The sequence below is a fragment of the Callithrix jacchus genome, chromosome 1, assembly GCF_049354715.1.
Source record: "Callithrix jacchus isolate 240 chromosome 1, calJac240_pri, whole genome shotgun sequence".
In the NCBI taxonomy this organism is placed as follows: Eukaryota; Metazoa; Chordata; class Mammalia; order Primates; family Cebidae; genus Callithrix; species Callithrix jacchus.
The window spans coordinates 108782113-108797212 of record NC_133502.1 but is presented as its reverse complement, the minus strand read 5'-3'; positions in this window follow the sequence as shown (position 1 = coordinate 108797212).

The following is a 15100-nucleotide window of genomic DNA, read 5'->3' as shown; positions in this document are numbered from 1 at the left end:
AATTGGCAAAAACATGTGAAATGATTCCTGAAGAGCGCAGGTGAGTGCTCTGCAGGTGGCCAGGCAGGCACTCTACACTCCCTCAGGCTCCAAATCCAGCCCGGATTCCTGGTAACATGTGCAAACGTGTATTCATAAAACACTTGGTGGTGATACTCTAACAGGGAGCTGGACAGTCATTTTATTAATGATTAACTGACAACACAACCAAAGCTCATTGAGCAGCTACTGTGTGTCCTTAGAGTTAGAACTCAAGGATGGAATGGGGGAGAGGGATGGCTGCAAAATGGGGTTAAAAGAATTCAAGCCTTGCAGATATCATGCTGAACCCCTCTTGACTTCAATAGGAATAGCATCGTGTTTGAGAGGCTAAAGAAGAGATCTGGAACCAGTGAATGAGACAGCGTTTATGGAGGGAACTTACATACAGGGCAGTTCAGTCCAGTGGTGGTGGACTAGACAGAAGAACTGTAACAACTTGTAAAAAGCAGGCAGTTTATACAGCGTTTTCACTTAACACCGTCCTCCTAGCAACCTCTACCCATTAGCCTTCACTTAACCCAAAACAACAGTCTTGATATCCTGTACAGCCTGGGCCAGGGGATAAGGAATCAATCTCCATGCTGGCTGCTTCTGGATTCCTTAGCTTAGAGCTGCAAACACACATTCTTCTTAGACCATAGGGTCATTCTCAGGGTATGCTTAAGTTATGTTATTGCTGTCAGGTGTGTCTGTCATACAGAAGGCTCTTGATGGATGTAGTACACAGTGCAGATTAGGGAGGGGCCTTAGAGTCCCACTTTCCCATTCATTCACTGTGTGGCTTTGATCTGTGCACTTCAGTTTCCTCTTCTATAAAATGGGATCAATACTATCTTCTACTTCAGGTGGTTATGATGAAAAGAGATGAGCATAAAACATTTAGCTCAAAGAAAAGAAGGCATTACTACAAGGGCAAAAAGTAGACTGCTAGGCATCTTTTTATGAGTGAGCCAGGAAAACAGTAGGAGCCTAGAGGTTCTAGACATTTTTAAAATAAGAGCAGTGCAAATTATAGCTATATACACCTCCTGAGGGCAATGCCTCAAAAACAAATGCATTGGCTTCCTTTAATTCTGTATTGGTTTAATTCTACATGGTTACAGCTTGAATTTTTCAAGTATTCAAGTTATGGAAATCACCCTTTGCAAGAACAACATTAAAAAAATTAGAATCTGAAAAACAGATGCATTCTATTTGGAATGTAAATTAAGCCTTTAAAGAGGCTTTTAAGAGGTAGCCTTTCCAGGATAATAACATTGCAAGGACTCTAGGTCAATTATTCTTTAACCCAAATGTCACCTGGCTGTGGATACAAACAGGGCTACATCTAAATTAAGGCCAAAATTACAGTGCCTCTGAGAATCCCAGTCACCCAAGCAAATTATGAGTACCCCTTGCCCTGGATATTGCTAGAGCACTCTAAGGGTTGTCTCCATGTGCCCATGGGGACAGGAACTGTGACAGCCACACAGTCTCTCTCCCTGGTTCTCTCTCTTGCCACAACCCACTTGCCCTGGTTAGTTCTCAATAAGGAAACTCTGTTGCCCCTGCAGCTGCTGCCTATCATGGGATGCCAGTAACCACACCAAGCATGCTGTCCTTCCTTGAAACTGAGGAGTTAATTAGATCAAGTCTGCCCACCCTGCTTACTTTTAGTTATGGTTTTCCTTTTTCCATGAAGCTGATGGCTGCAGAAGCTAAAGGTTTCTCGTCTGAACAGCTGAAACTTAACTTTCACTGGCTACTTTATAGATAACGTTCATAGGTTGCCATGGTAATGAGCACATCAGTTGTTTTTTAGTAACTCGGGCCAGTTTCTGTTCAGTTCAAATCAGTTGAGACCACTGTATTAGTTCGTTCTCATGCTGCTAATAAAGACATACCCAAGACTGGGTAATTTATAAAGAAAGAAGGTTTAATAGACTCACAGTTCCACATGGCTGGGGAGGCCTCAAGAAACTTACAATCATGGTGGAAGGGGAAGCAAACATATCTTTGTTCACATGACAGCAGCAAGGAGAGGTGCGGAGCAAAAGGGAGAAAATCCCCTTTTAAAACCATCAGATCTTGTGAAAACTCACTATCACAAGAACAGCATGAGGGTAACTGCCCCGTGATCCAATTACTTTTCAGTGGATCCCTCCCACTATAGTTCAAGAGGAGATTTGGGTGAGAACACAGGCAAACCATATTATTCCACTGCGGGCCCCTCCCAAATTGCATGTCCTCACATTTCAAAACTCAATCATATTCTTCCAACAGTTTCCCAAAGTCTTAACTCATTCCAGCATTAACTCAAAAGTCCAAGTCAAAGTCTCATCTGAGACAAGGCAAGACACTTCCACCCAAGAAACTGTAAAATCAAAAATCAAGTTAGTTACTTCCTAGATACAGTGGGGGTATAAGAATTGGGTAAATGCACCCATTCCACATGGGAGAAATTGGCCCAAAATGGGGGACTACAGGTCTCACACAAGTCTGAAATGCAATAGAATAGCCAAAAAGTTCCAAAAAGATCTCCTTTGACTCCATGTCTCCCATCTAGGGCATGCTGATGCAAGAAGTAGGCTTCCATAGCCTTGGGAAGCTCTGCCCCTGTGGCTTTGCAGGGTACAGCCCACCTCCCAGCTGCCTTCATGGGCTGGCATTGAGTGTCTGTAACTTTTCCTGGCACATGGTCAAGCTGTCAGTGGATTTACCATCGTGAGGTCTGGAGGACAGTGGTCCTCTTCTCACAGCTCCACTAGGCAGTGCCCCAATGAACATTCTGTATGGGGACTCTGACCCTACATTTCCCTTCCACACTGTCCTAGCAGTGGTTCTCCATTAGGGTCCACCCCTGCAGCAAACTTCTGCCTGGGCATCCAGGCATATCCATGCATCCTCTGAAATCTAAGTGGAGGCTCCCAAACCTCATTTATTGACTTCTGTGTACCTGCAGCTCAACACCATGTGGAAGCTGCCAAGGCTTGGAACTTGAACCCTCTGAAGCCAGGGCCTGAGCTGTAACCTGGCCCCTCTTTGCCACAGCTGGAGCTGGGACACAGGGCACCAAATCCTTGCCTACACACAGCAGGGAGTCCCTGGGCCCAGCTCACAAAACCGTTTTTACCTCCTAGACCTTGGGGCCTGTGATAGGAAGGGCTGCCATGAAGACTTCTGACATGCCCTGAAAACATTTTCCCCATTGTCTTGGTGATTAACATTCAGCTTCTTGTTACTTATGTACATTTCTGAGGCATTAGTACATTCTCATGTTGCTAATAAAGACATACCTGAGAAGGGTAATTTATAAGGGAAAGAAGTTTAATTGACTCACAGTTTCTCAGAACAAGGGAGGCCTCAGGAAACTTACAATCATTGTGGAAGTGGAAGCAAACATGTGCTTCACATGTGGCAGCAACAAGAAATGCCCAGCAAAAGGGGGAAAATCACCTTATAAAACCATCAGACCTCAGGAGAACTCATTCACTACCATGAGAACAGCATGAGCGGAACTGCCCCCATAATTCAATACCTCCCACTGGGTCCCTCCCATGACATGTGGGGATTATGGGAACTATAGTTTAAGATGACATGTAGATGGGGGACACAGCCAAACCATATCAACCACCAACCCTTCAACTGGGCCTGCATAAATACTCAAGAGGTGGCTTTTTGATGTCAGAGGGCTAAAAACTTCACCCTCATATCATGTTAATGCTGCTTTTTTCTGTACATATGTCCTGTGAAATGGCATGAACGCCTATACTTGTATAGAATGAACCTGTTACTTCATTTTCCCCACTGCTAAATGATATGGACAGAAGACAAGAGAATGATCAGAAGAGCAGAATAATGGCAGGAACAGCACAGCAGACAGAAGAGAAGGAGCGTCTACACACCGAGAGGAATTTGACTGAGGACAGTTGGAGAGGAGATCAGCCACTGGACTGCCAAACTGCAGGGGAAGATCATCTTCTCACTCCATCCCCCTTGCAACTCCCTACCCATCCTACTAAAAGCCACCTCCACCTTTCAATAAAGCCCCACATTCATCCTTCAAGTCCATGTGCAACTGGATTCTTCCAGGATGCCAGACATGGACCTGGGTACCAAGAGGGCACTGAGCTAGTTAACACATAAGCCATCTGTGGATGGCAAGACTAAAAGGCACTGTAACACACACTCACTTGGGCTTTAGGAGCTGCAGGCACACACCCCGGACACTACTGTGGGACAGAGCCAGGAGCACTCAACCCGGCTCCTGCACCTGTCCATATGCATGCTCCTCATCCCTTATGTGGTTTGAGCACACACAGCAGCTGAACAGGCGAGCCACACCCCTCTCGCACATCCCACAAAGTTAGTCAGGGAACTCTCCCATTCACTTTCATGTCTTAGACCACCCCACTTCCCTAAGCCATAAAGATACCTAAGTCTTATCTTCAGGGAGATGGACTTGAGAGCTGTTCTCCCACCTTCTCACTTGGCAACCTTGAGAATAAGTCTTTTCTCTTTTGTAAAACCTGTGCCACAGTGATTGGTTTACTGCACACAGGCAGAATGAACATGGACCTGGCTGGTAACACCAAGATCCCAAAGCTTTCAGATCTTGGGGAGCCAAAGCAACAGTAGATGCTCTGCAGAGGTGTGTAAACCAAAATTAAATTATAAGCCCCCACCAACCATCTTCCTTCTTGGCAGGGCGCTCTTAAAATTTACTCCAAAGACTGGTTCAGGCCATGATGAGAAATGGGGGTTGGACATGCCTCATTATACCTCTGGCATTAACATTAACATAGAGTTTAAGTCTGATGAGAAGATTTTATAGTCCATTCTCTTTGAAGCTTGCTATGTGAAGGCTTCATCTGCATGATAAAACTTTGGTTTCCACAACCTCTTATTGCAGCCCAGACGAAGTTTCCTTCCTATTGGTCCCAGATCTTCAGATAAACTCAATCAATTGTCAACCAGAAAATGTTTAAATAACCTGGAAGCCCTCACCACCCCTACTTTGAGTTGTCTCACTTTTCTGAACCGAACCAAGGTATTTCTTAAATGTATTTGATTGAAGTCTCATGGCTCCCTAAAATGTACAAAACCAAGCTGCACCCCAACCACCTTGGACACATGTTCTGAGGACCTCCTGAGGGATGTGTCACAGGCCATGGTCACTCATATTTGGCTCAGAGTAAATATTTTTAAATATTTTACAGGGTTTGACTCTTCATCAACAAGTGGTATGAGTGGGACCTATAAGCCGGAGACTACACTTTGTAACCTGGGCCCAGCAGCTACTCTGTGTGGCCAAGGGTCTCAAAAAGTCGTGAAATTGATTCTGTTACTTTCTGGCCATAGCTGGCAATGCCACAGAGACATTTGTTGACCCAACAGGGAACAAAGACCAGGCTATCCCTCCTAAGATCTTCACCTCCCTTGTCCTCTGCTGTCCTAGCCCCAAACACACTTCGTCCACCTTCCCAGGTCCTAAAAAGAGCCCCCCGGGCATCATCAAAAACCATTCTTAGGTGTAGTAAAGCTGGAGATCCCCAGCAGGGAATACACATCAGCTCCATCAAGCCAAAGGAGCGGCTGTTGTTTGCAGCCTTGGTAGTCTACAAACCTAAAATGAGGTCTTCATTAACTTGCAAAGAAAAATAAGCTGAACTTGCAGCCTGATTTTGTTTTAAGTTTAGTGGGGAGGAATTAGCTATGGTTTATACCTAACACCTGCTAGCTCATCACAGCTCTTTCTGTCTCTCTCTAGGACCTGGTTAGGGTGACAGAGGCAATAAAAACTGTTGAAACATGAAACTATACCAAATAGAAAATTCAGATGATTCACTACAGATAAACTAACTTAGTTAATATTCATTAAAAGTTAATACAAATTATCATAGTAACAGTTCCTTCAAAAGACTGGTTGGTAAGGTTGTGATATACTAATTAAAATTATCTGGTTATCTGAAGATCATTATTAAACTTCTTCAATTCTGCCTAAAATTATCCTCTTCCATTTCAGTAAATTCATGAGAGAATTTATTTAAATGACTTAGTGTATTAATCTACCACATATTACTGAATTTCTATTGTCAGACCCTGTTTTAGGGATGATATATTATCATTGACCAAACATATCAGGCCCTGACTCCATGGATTTTCCTTTATAGAAGGACAGACAAAAAACTGAAAATAAATATATATTAACAGAGTCAGGTAATGATTAAGTGTTGTGAAGATAAAGAAACTCTAGGATGAAGTTACTTTAGACAGGCTGGTCAAACCAGCCTCTTTGCAGAGGTGACATCTGAACAGACAAAGGATGGAAATGGGCAGCATGCCATATGGTTATCTAGAGAGAAGCATGGTCCAGGGCAGGGAACAGTATATGCAAAGGCCCTGAGGTGCTCGACATGCTTAAGGAGCAGAAAGTAGGGGTGGAGAGTATTGAGAGGTTAGGCATACCACCAAGAAGTGGTCCAGAGCCAGATCTTATAGGGTCAGTAGGTCACAGTGAGGGCTTGGGCTTTACTCAGTATATTGGATGACTGTAGATATTTTGGACGCTAGAATCTACACATATTCTGATCATCTCTGTAGTGGATGCTATGCTGAGCCATCCAGATGATTTGATCCTCTTTCATGACCTGTAGACTCATTCCCTAGTTATGGTGAGTGTTGCAGACATTGCTGGTTTAAAGGAGCCACCTCACCCAACCTCACACACCCTCCCACAGCCAGCGGTAGCCAATGACTGGTCAGTGTGTGGCTACAAGGCTCCACCCTCTGGCCTCCATTGGGATAAGGCCGAAGGTCAGAGCAACTATAGAGCTCACAGAAAGATGGGCTGAACCCTCAGCTACAGCTGTATTACATTCTAGCATATTCCTCTGTGTATTTCCATGTGCATCATCCCAAACAGGTGTTAATCCTGAGAGCACTACCCAATAAAACTCTTGCACACAAATCTTAGAATATCGGAGTCTCTGCCCTGGTAAACTCAACTGATGGCAATTGTGAGCAATTAATTACATTATAAAGGCCTATACCTGTACATAGAGAAGTACAAGATGACAAGAAACCTATTCTGATCCATGAGTTAATTTTTAAATTAAATTTTTGGCATAGGCTAATCACTTTTTGTCATTGGGCTCTTTAAAAGTGGAATACCGACAAGAAAGGTGGAGGAAGTGGAGAGTATTCTGAAGAGTTAGAAACTGTCTTACTCTATTTTAGTTATCTTTACTTCTCATGAGTCAATCAATTAGTTCCTTTAAGGATACAGAGACTATATTAACAATATTTGACTACATGTGAATAAATGTCCAAAAGTAGAAATGTCTAGGAGTTTGCCAGCCTGGCCATCATAGCAAAACCCCCATCTCTACTGAAAATACAAAAATACTAGCTGGGCATGGTGCCGCATGCCTGTAGTTCCAGCTACTCACAAGGTGGAGGTTGCATTAAGCTGAGATGGCACCACTGCACGGCCTGGGTGACAGAGTGAGACTAAGAAAAAGAGAAATTTCTAGGAGTTTGATTACCCACTTTTCCTACTTTGGAAAAATATAAAATGCTCAACATAGGGAAAATGTTACTAAAATGTTTCAAAAAAATTCTGTTACTAATAAGCGGTCCGCTGAGTATACCTGCTCAGCTGAATTAAATTTGTCATACATAATCTATACCGGCATTTGATATTATTGGCATAGTACGAAATTGAAAGTTGAAAGCATATGATAATTTACCCACCAAAATATGACCACCAATATACCTGACTTCAAAACAATAAGAATGAGGACAAAACTCTAATTTTTTTTTACCTTGCCAAATTCCTACCTAAGGGGTCTGGGGAGTCATGCCCTACAAACCATAAATTCTCATCAGATGGGTTTTATTCAACCCTATGTATCTTGACTTACTTTCCAATCTGACTCTGGCATAACATTACATGATAAGAAAATAACAATATTTTACCCACAAATATGTTTCTTTGCTATATTTTGAAATAGCCCTGAAAAGCCATCCTTCGTGGAAGAAATTTGCATCTGTAAAGAATCTCTGTTAGCATAGCTAGCTCTTTTACTTCCAGGCCCTCCCAATCCTGAAGAGATTAACCGAGAGCCTAGAATCCTTCAAAGGTCTGAATAGGAAACATTTGTCATCTATAATCTCTAAAAGCAGCCACTATGAGACTTCAAAAGAACCTTGATCTTTGGGATACCAAGGCAGGCAGACCACCTGAGGTCAGGAGTTCAAGACCAGCCTGGCCAATATGGCAAAACCTTGCCTCTACTAAAAATAAATGAGCCAAGATCTTGCCACTGCACTCCAGCAATAGATCGAGACTCTGTCTCAAAAAAGAAAAATCCTGGTCTTCACCATCTTTTACTTAACCTGAGCATTTCCTTTCTATTGATTCTGGACCAAACCAATGTATTTCTCGACTGTATTTGATTGATGTCTCATGCCTCCCTAAAATGTATAAAAACCAAGCTACACCCTGACCACACTGGGCACACGTTCTCAGGACCACCTGAGGGCTGTGTCCCAGGCCATGATCACTCATATTTGGCTCAGAATAAATCTCTTCAAACATTTTCAGAATTTGACTCTTTTCATCAACAATGAAAAGGTGCCTAGCCCTGCACGTTATTGCTATGATTCTCCTGCTAGTTGCTTAGCCAGTGTCTATTGCTGCTTCTCTTTACTAACAGAATCTCTACATTGTTGGTGACAATGTGCCCAACTATAGCCAACATCTCCAGGTTTGGGAAGGCTGGGCAGGGTGCAGGGAGAAGTAGCTAGAAGTCATTTGGTGGGGGTTTCAAGGAGGTGCCTCAGCTGGTGAGGTAGGGACCTTTTTTCAAAACACCAACCGATGAGTCCCACCCAGCAGTTTCTGATGCAGTTGGTTTGTGGTGTGCCCAGAATATTCTCGCTTCTAACCAGTTCCCAGGTGATGATGTAGCTACTGGCCTGGAGACCACACATGAAAACCACTGCCTTTAGCTAGAGCCACAGTGGCTATTTTGTGACTAGAATATGAACTTCAGGATGGAAATCAAGCCCTAAGGATTGTAGAACATAAAGACAGAAGAATCTGGGTTTCCACTCTTCGCTTTGAGTTATCCTTCCTGCCTAGATATCCCTTTCCTGAGGAAAAAATTAAACTCTTATCTTGTTAAGCCATGTTGGGCTTTCTACCGCATTCAGCTGAACCTAATCACATTTGATTAAAAGGCCTTAGGCCATATCTAATATTTCCTTCCTCCAACTTTTTAGAAAATACTAAGTCTTATTTTTTCTCCCTAAATTAACAGGAATTGGAATGTGGCTTTAGCATTTGAGCACTGACAATAAAAACCTTGAATCTTATATTAAATTTGGCTGTATAGCTTCAGACTATCAGTGAATCAGTGCTTATCCTAATAATTGCATGAGAAATTATGCACCCAGAACCCAGGGTGCAGAGGTGGCAATAAGGTGATTTTTCTAGCAGTAAATAAACTGTCTTCAGGACAGGGACAGAGAGAGTCCTAAGGCCTATTTCCCTGACATATCCATATAGGAATTTTTCTCCCCCCATGGAAACCATTGGGTCAACAGATCAACAGACTTTTGTCTCTTATTCAGAAGCGAGGAATGATAAGGCTATGAGCTCATTCCAGTTCTCATCCTGTCTCATTAAGGAGGAAAAACTTCACAGTGTTTAAAGTTCCTGTGATGAAAAGTTATTTTGGAAAATTACAGTATTTCTAGAAGTTCTTGGTTAAAACAGAGAATTTTGTGTGCTTGCTGCTTGAAATATGTTTCTATCAAAGATTAAGAAACAGCATGGCCATCAGTCTCAAATAAGAACATAGATACGGCCAGGCACAGTGGCTCATACCTGTAATCCTAGCACTTTGGGAGGCCAAGGTGGGTGGATCACAAGGTCAGAAGTTTGAGACCAGCCTGGCCAATATAGTGAAACCCTGTCTCTACTAAAAATACAAACATTAGCCGGGGAGGTGGGCACCTGTAATTCCAGCTACTCGGGAGGTTGAGAAAGGAGAATCACTTGAACCCAGGAGGCAGTGGTTGCAGTGAGCCAAGATGGTGCCACTGCACTCCAGCCTGGTGACAGATCAAGACTGTCTAACAACAACAACAAAAAGAACATAGATACTTGTAATTGGATGTTGCCATGGGTCCTTATTTTCTGCTCTGGTTGAAACAACTAAAGGGGTCAAAACACTGATTCCTCACCCACACATTCTCCAAATAGTTGCCTGGTGACACTTTCAGAGGTTTTCTTGCAGAAAGAGGGCAGACCCTGCCTTGCCCATCTCCATCACCAAGGCAGGTACGTTAGCTCCAGGACAAGTGACTATTTCGGTGTTTCACAAATTCCACCTACAGGATAAGGGTCAGAAGTGGTGTGGGTAATTCAAGCATTGGAATTCAAGCATTACAGAGTACATACAATGGACAATTGGATCTGCATTTAAAGGCAGAGTATCTGGGAAGAAATAAAAACACTCATCCTAGTCTCAGAAACCTAGGCTTTACAATGTTCAGCAAATATTTTTTCAAAAGCACTTCGTTGATTTCCTAGTTTATAGCCTTTTTCCCCAATTTTCAAACTAACCTACAGAATATCAGTCTTCTGTCTCATAACTTCCTCAGATGCAGTAAGCTAGCTCTGGGTCACTCCATTGAGTCTCCCCCAAAATGCACGTTTCACTGTGGTTCCCAATCTCTCACACCAGCCCGTGTGGCTTCTCAGGGTCCAGCCTCTTTGTGCCAACAGGGCTGAAGCCAAATGGGGAAATTAGGTGACCGAGGGATCAAAGAACATGGCAGATTGTGTGGTTGCCATTTACTTTATGCAGAATTAAATCTCTCCTGAACAGAAGGCAAAGGTAGAGCAAGTCACAGGCTAACAATCTAGAGTTTTGGCTTTTTATTTTTAGCATGAGGTCATTAGCTACTGATCCTCCCTTGTGGGTGTGATAAGCATTCAGCAGCTCCCAAATAGAGATGAGACCAAGTTTCCCTCCACCCCTAACTCTCCCATACACACATAGACCTCGGTAATTAGGACCCCTCTCCTTTTCTTGCCTTTATACATATTCAGCAAAGTTGGGTGTGGAAAGGGTGGGTCATATCCATGAGGGATAAATTTGAAGGAGCCAGCAGATGCTCCAGTGCACAGCCACGATCAGTCCTGCATGTAACAAAATGAAGTTCTTCATTACATCATCCCAGGGCACAGGCAATGGGGCGAATGTGTAGTTAGTCATTCTTGCAAAAATGAAGTTAGAAGAGCAATGATTCAGTACCCAGGTAGCTGCTGAATGTTCAAACGATTCTTCTTCAAGGGGCCCTGGGAAGGCCCGCCCACTTTTTAAATATAATAATTTTCTCCTCTTTTGAGAGACCTACCCAGAATCACTTCCAAGTTCTGGGTTATTCGTCAGGCAAATCCTTCTCTATCTCTCTCCCACCTCTCCTCTAATCTCCCTTTTGCTCTGAAGAAAATCCCCAATCGCCCTGAGGCATCTTCTTCTTTGAATAGCCCCATTCCTTTACCCTCTTCCTCAAAATCCTTCCTCTTTTATGCAGTAGATATGGATGCCCTAATATACATGGAACCCAAAAGAATGGGAACTAATGCAATTACCTTAAAGGACAGGAGGTGTAAGATCTTTCTAGGGCAGAACAGAAAAGAAACAGGAAAAACAATTTACTTTCCATATTAGTATTCCTGGATTCCTAACCTTTCACATGTATAGCCATCACTGTGGGTACACTGAGGACTTCAGGCATGTGCCAATACATTCTTACTACTGTAAATGTTAAATAACAAGAAAACAAATAAGTTTCTGGGATGCACTCAGTGGGTGTTTCGTCTTTGCAACGATTATTGGCATCTGAAGTCCTGTGTTGAAGAATTAGAATCAATAGTTCTTTTTCCATTTCAATTTTTGCAACACAGTGGGAATAATTTCTTTTTTTTTGTTTGCTTAGATTTATAGGCGAAAGCTCACAAGGGCATGTTTGAGATGTTAGCCAAGGTGTTCACATTCCAATTTCCTAGGAGGTACTCAGTGAGATTCTGGAATTGATAAAGCACTACTGACCTCTGGCACTACTTGACCTCTGGCAGTAGATCCATCCAGCCCCACAAAAGCTAGAGCCTGAGGGGGCAAAGTCAAGAGCCCAGGTGAGGATCAGCCATTTCAGAAGGATACACAATGCTGCCTCGTCAATAACAGCAGCCTCTTTTTGGTCAATTAATGTTCTCCCAATGGTCCGTGAGTGCGAATGACTTGAGATAGTGATGGTTCCACAGAATAAATCAGAAAAGCCTCCTGTTATTAGAAAGGTATGACTCCAGAAGTAATAAAGCACATCATTTTCATTTTATCTCCCCACGAAAAGGCTTGGACCAAACATCCTAATGCACAGCTCCCAAAATGCAGATTATTTTCAGCTTACCTGCAGAGTTGATTTTCTTTTTCCTGATGGCCTCCTTTCCTTGATTAAATCCTGCAGCTTTGTTTGATACATGAAGTCAGAACTACAATCCCTGTAAACAAACCAAATTTAAAATGCAATTCATTATCTAGAAGGCTGTTTCTTTCCCTGATTTGTTTGCTGAAAAGGAGAGTGAAATATGAGAGGAGAAACAAAGAAAAGAAAAAAAGACAACAGGACAATGGAAAGAAGGAGATGAAAGCAGAAAGGCAGATGACAAATACGGTAAATAGATTTGAAAGCAGATGTGCAATGAATGAAAATCTGTCCAATTATTTTCTCAATTAAAAACTGTCTCATCCTGAATGTCTATATCAGACTCTTATCTACATTCACTTATTATTTTCTGCATCTCTATCTTGCACACAGAATACTGTAGGAACCTCTCAGCAATGGATTTATTTGATCAGAAATTATACTAATGAGGATGATTCAATAAAAGATTTCTAATAATGTGGAGAATTTTTGGTAGTTTTTGAAACACAGGATTTAGAAAGTAACCAACAGCTTTAGGCATCATGATCATTGTCAGGTCATCCTTCGGTATCGTCGTGGATGCCACTGTTGATATTAGTAAACCTGCAACATAACTATTTTGATCCCTAAAGCAAACAAGAATTAGGTTGAAATTACAGTCTCCAGATTGGATTTAATGCCTTTTCTGGATGTACAGAGAAACCTAGGTGGCATTTAGCAAATGAGTTAATTTCTTGCTTTAACGATGCTTAATTAGCAAACATCAGGCAACTGGAACGAGTAGGCAGCTTCTGCAGGAGAGGACAAGGACTTAAAAAGCCTATAATTCCCAGCACTGTAGAAATCACTAAAAGGACTATAAGAGTTTTTTTTTTTTTCCAATTTAGACTTGTCGAAAACAGTGTGAAATAAACATTTTCTCACTTTCAAAAAGCCACCTCTATCCTCCAGACCTTGATCATGGTGGGGAGGAAGACAAGCAGCTTGGGGCTTGGTGCTTATTAAAGGCTTGATAGACATGAGCTGAATCAAAATCTAAGCAAGAAGACCAGATGATTTTAAGGGACCCCATTTACATCACAGTTCCTGCCCCATCACCACACTCTCTAAGTCTTCTCTCCTATAATCCCACTATTAGGAAAGCATTCCTTTGATTTAACAAGCTTGTATTTAAAAAATGAAAACAAGTCATTGGGAAGTTAACGTAATTGACAATAAGGAGATGTTCATCATTCCTCCAGCAGTAAGACTTAGTTATCAGGTGTTTGTTTCTTGCTAACGGAGAGTGAAGTACTTGCAGTGAGGAAGTAGGAATTCTACTAGCATTAGACCTGGGGAGTTTTTAGGACTCAGAGAAGAAGGAAAGATTTGGGCATGGCACAGAGGTGGAGGCTCTGGACACTAGAACACATAGAATAACTGTGGGGAGGAAGGAGGGAGAGAATCTGCCTCAAAACATACTCTGGTTGGTTTTCATACAGGCAAGGTAATGCCCAACTGCCAATTTAGTCCCACCCCTAGCCACTCAAGGCCCAATCAGGTGAGAGGAAGGTGGGGCCTAAATATCTGCCCCCCCCCACCCCCACCTTCCTTGACTGTTTCTTTGGCTGCCATCCTGAATTACACACAATGTACCAGTTTTCATGTCTCATTTCAGAAGGCTGAACTTCCTATTTTCTACCTGCACGTGTCACTTATCATGTACACTATGTTTTGTTTTGTTTTGTTTTTTTACATTATGCTTTTAAGCCTTAATTACTGTTCCCATGCCAAAGTTACTTTTCCAATAAACTGTCATTAAACATTCTTTAGGACAGGTTCCTACCAAGCTCTTTTCTCCCCATCCTTGGCTCTAGCACTCCACTAAGCATCAATGATCCTTCTTAGTCAAATTTTCAACCTGGCCTTCCATTTTTCTAACATCTACTTTTCTCAGATGCTAAACTTCTCTGGATCTTTGGCTGGGGCCTTTCATGTCTTTGAGACTAGCAGTACTGTGGCCAAGGCGAACCTGCCCCGAGAGTGATGAGCAAGTCACCAGGCCTCTTTGGCCTCACCCAGTGTCAGTGGCCTTGATGGCTCAGCAATGCTTGCCTTGTGTAGGCACATGGCACAGGTGGGGAGGAGGTGGATGTACGCTGTCTATTGCCAAATTCTGCCTCCTTCTCTGAGTCTGCAAAAGAAGAGTGGGAAACTTAGAAGAGAGGCTAAAGCCCCAACCAGGGAGTCAGAGAGACCTGGATTTGAATTCTAACTCTGCCACTTGCTGGCTATGTAACCTTGGACAAATTACTTAACATTTCTAAACATCAATGACATTATCTTTAAGAGAAGCAAAATAATCCTACTTCCTAGGATTATTTGATGAATGAAAGGAGATGACGACATATGTGCCAATCCTATATATGTAGACAACGTAGCATATATAGAGTGTTATTGCCTAATTATGTCATGCCTTGCCAATTCCTCAACTGTGATAATGAGCTCTTGTGTACAGCTTTGCCCACGGTTTGCCCCAAGCATAAGGGAGCCTTCCGTGAATATCCAAATCCAGCCCACATGGTTTGTGTTGTTT